The sequence below is a fragment of the Bos indicus x Bos taurus genome, chromosome 25, assembly GCF_003369695.1.
Source record: "Bos indicus x Bos taurus breed Angus x Brahman F1 hybrid chromosome 25, Bos_hybrid_MaternalHap_v2.0, whole genome shotgun sequence".
Classification (NCBI taxonomy): Eukaryota; Metazoa; Chordata; class Mammalia; order Artiodactyla; family Bovidae; genus Bos; species Bos indicus x Bos taurus.
In genome coordinates this window covers 179,118-183,482 of record NC_040100.1, presented here as the reverse complement: position 1 = coordinate 183,482, position 4,365 = coordinate 179,118, and positions in this window count along the sequence as shown.

Below are 4,365 nucleotides of genomic sequence, written 5' to 3'. Positions count from 1 at the left end.
GACCCCTCCTACCAAACCACAGGCATGCAGAGATATGGGGGAACCCTCCTCTCTGGGTCAAAGCACTATGGGCTACTCGCCACATAAACAATGTAGTAATATTTCCATTTTACACAGAAAAAAATGAAAGTCATGAGCTGTTTTATACTCTGATTAGACCTACTTGTTCAGAGTTATTAATGAATATTCAATTCCTATGATTTACATCAAATCCCAGGAAACCCTCACAGTGATCACTTGGGGAATCTTGACTCCATAGAACAACCACTCTCAAAACATTTCCATAACTAATTCTTGATCAAATGCATCAGGCTTTGTTCTCCAATACCCACTGAAGTCGTTTAGAGTCCCCACCTTCCTGCTGTGCCCTCCCTGACCCTCTGGATGCAAGTGCCTTCAGTCATCTTGAGTCCTCCCCATGTGGGAATCAGGCAGCTTTGGAGCCCTAACCTTACTTCTGTCATGGCCTCAGATATGTGGCCAAGCCACTGTGAACCTTTTCAGTGGTGGGTGAAGCACCCTAAGGGGTCATGTCTTGGTGAAGATCAGGCACTCTGGTCGCATAGATAAGCTCTTAAACCCCCTTGCACAGGAAAGAAGTAGGAGCACATACATCATGAGTCCCCTGGTGGGTGTCACAGTCCCACAAGGGCAGACATGCTCATCAAATGCAGAGGAAGTTTACTTTGGGGTAAAATCTAGTTGACACCTTCAGAGGCATGGTGAAATACTACATGGATTTCTGTCCTACTAAATATTATTGGCAGAAACATTCTTCATTTCATAATTTTTGTATAGAAGGTATTTGTCTCTAAGGAAGGAAAATTAAAATAATTACTTTCTTCATCGAACAAATTTGTGTGCTCACTCAAAACATATTCTGACATTTAGTTGACACTCTCCATCTTCTTAAAAGATAAGAAATATAATCATTTGTTTCATTTCACCCTGCTCATCTCCAGGTTTCCCATTTTCCTAGAAGGTGTGCCTCTTCTGAGTACAAGTCCCACCTACTCTCTTGTCTTCAAAAGAGAGCTTAAGCCTCAGTCATCAATTCAGCCTTTGAAATAAATACCTCAGATGGCATAGTGGCCCCAGGAGAATGAGAAGCTGTCCCCAGTGTGGTGAGAAACCTTGGGTTCCCTCCCCAACTCATCTGCCAAGTCTCCACCGCTCAGGGCTATTGTCCTAAATGACATCTGTGGGCAGCAGCTGATGTGAAAGAGAAGAGTGTGTCCAGAGGCCCAGCACTGCCCCATTCTGTCCCCAGCAGCTCTAATTCTGGGTCTGGTTTCATTTTTTTTTTTTTTTTTTTTTTTACCACGAGTGCTCTTTCCAGCCATCCTAGGACTTCCTTTAGAGTAGTTCTTTAAAGATTCCCCAACCACCATTGACCACTGCTATACTTCCCTCCTGAAACTAAATTCAGTTCTTTCAGAAAGATTGAGTCGGGGACTTCCCTGGATGTGCAGTGGTTAAGAAATGCCCTGCCAATGCAGGGGACACAGGTTTGATCTCTGGTCTGGGAAGATCCCACAAGCCACAGAGCAACGAAGCCTGTGCACCCCAACCACTGAAGCGTGCGCACCCTGGAGCGGGTGCTCCACAGCAAGGGAAGCCGCCACGGTGAGAAGCCAGGCGCCGCAGTAGAGGAGCCTCTGCAGGTCACACTGCAGACAGCGGGTGTGCGGCAGTGACGGCCCGGTGCAGCCAAAGAAATCAACCAATCAGTTAAATTTTAAAAGACAGAGTCCAGCAAAAAAAAAAAAAAGGAGAGAGAGAGAATGACCATTTCACTTCTCTTTATGTTCATTCTTCTCACATTTTGTACCTGATTCTCTTAGATATTTTGGATGCTTACAAAACTCCAGGTCACAGAAAAGGAGGAATTTCCAGTGTTCAACGTCTCAGGGAACAGGCCACACATCACTTGTGCTGAATAGTCCAAGGAGATGTGAGGGGAGCAATGAACCAAAACCACCAGAAAAACCCCAAAGGAGAGCAGCCCATGGACCCCGGAGCAGCTGTCTGTGGGCTCACTCTGGGGTAGCAGAGACCCACAGGCTGGCTGGGCTTCCTGAGCCCCCAGACTGCTGGAGAAGGCTGCCATCTTTCAATGATGATTCAGACTCCCCATCAGGAAACCAGGCCTGATCTCAGCATCTCTGACTCAGTAAATACCTTCAGGACCCACCCCAAGTCCACCCTCTCCTCCTCTCTCTCAGGCAGAATGAATCAACTGCATTCAGTGCGGCTATGTCACAGATCATCCTGGGGTGCTAAGGCCAGGGCTGGCCACATAACTCACCACCCGGGGATTCTCGGGGTCATAAGAACTTACCTACTTCCTCACTCAGGGTGAGGAACAGCAGTGGCTGTGACAGGCAGGACATCCCAATAAGGCAAAGGGACAGGCAGAGTCAAGGTGGAAATGAGAGGAGGCTGTCTGTGCGGAAGCTGACCAGGGCAGCATGGCCAGCCCCTCTGTTCAGGGACAGGCGGGAGCCCTTGTCACCAGAAGCAAATGAGAATCAGCCAGAGTCCAGGGCTGTGACTCACAGCAGGTAATGACATCAGCTTCTTGGTCCCTGTACTAGGTGGGCACTTGTGAATCTGGGATGGCCAAGGAGAGCCAAGCCAGGTGGAAGATCGGCCCATGGAGCCTGCAGATCCTTGATATCCACTGGGCGGAACACAGAGAGAAATGCTGACTGGTCACCAACTCTCAGTAAGGGGAGGGCGGGAAGCTTTGGCCTGAGTCTCATTCCTAGGACCTACCTACAAGGTTAAAGACTGACCTGATCGTTACTAGATTCTTTTTAACAGAAGCCCAGGGTTCCTACTATACCCAGTTTCTAATGGGCCAAGGTGAAGATGGAAGAAAATGTTAGCATCATTCCTTCATCATTCATTTGTAAATTCATCCAATATTTACTGGACATTTTTATCACTAGTGATAAAGAATAAAATCTCCCTTTGAGAAGCTCATTCTCTGCTGGTAATACAGAAAGTAACCCCCATCACAGGGCAGTGGACAGTCCACTCGCCCCGCCCAGGAGTCTGGGGGCCCTGACAGTCCAACAGGGCAGAGGAGGTTCAGGTGAGTCTTTAAAAGTGAGACTTTTTTACCTGGAGGTGGAGGCAGCTCATGTGAAGAATGGGAACGTTTGTGAAAATGAACCTCATCCCCCCACCCCCCCACCCCCGCCTTCTCCTCTCAGGTGCTGGACCACATGGCACCCCCGGGCTGTTCTTTGAAATCCCCACACCCCCTCAGTCATAGAGCATTTCCCTTCTCTCTGATTCCCCTGAAACACACTCTCTTCCAGCGACAGACATCTCATTCCTTCACTGGCTTCAGGCCTTTACTTAAATGCTCCCTCCAGGGGGAGAGATCCCACACCTCACATGGAGGGCATCAGCGCCATCCTTCTCTTCCACTTGTCCTGCTCTCTCACTCTCTCTTATTTCTTGCATCTCTGACAGCCTCTAGGGATGGGGCTGTGGGTGAAGGGAGATGTGGGGAGAGGGTAGGGTGCTATCTTCTCTCCACAGGCTTTGCTGGAAAAGAAGCTGTTTTTCTTCAGAGACAAGGCATGAATATAAACTGCAGGTAAATTGAAACTTAAATTGAAGGTATTAATACATTAAACATTAAGTGTGAAAGACAAAAAGCATGAAACCTTTTGGAGCATACCTAACAGAATGCTATTATGATGTCTGGGGGATGAAGAACTTCTTTAAAAAGCCAAACAAAGGGGTAAGCAAAAGATGGATAAATATGATCATGTTACAAGTAACAACTGCTGCTCATCAAAAGACATCATAAAATAAGGAAAGCAAAAGCCAGGGAGTGGGAAGTGACATGTGCAACAAGTGTAAAGATCTTTCACCAACAAATATTTTTTTAAAGTAGATGTCAAAAACACGTTAACAGGCATTGCATGGAAGGTGAAACATGGAAGTCCAATGAACATTTAAAATGTGATCAATTTCAGTTGTGATAAATTAAATTAAATTTTTGATAGATTACTTTGATAATAATGTGGTGGTGGTTTCGTCACTAAGTTGTGTCTGACTCTTTGTGAACCCATGGACTGTAGCCTGCTAGGCTCCTCTGTCCTGTGGATTTCCCAGGCAAGAATACTGGAGTGGGTTGCCATTTCCTTCTCCAGGGGATCTTCCTGACTCAGGGATGGAACCCATATCTCCTGCACTGCAGGCAGATTTATTACAGCTGAGCCTCCAGGGAAGCTCAGGAAATCTATAAAGTCAGAAACATGAAAGCAATTGCTGAGGCGATCTGAGTAGAATGGGAAGTGGACCTCCTGTGGGTCTGAGACCTAGGGACAGGACGCCTCTGCA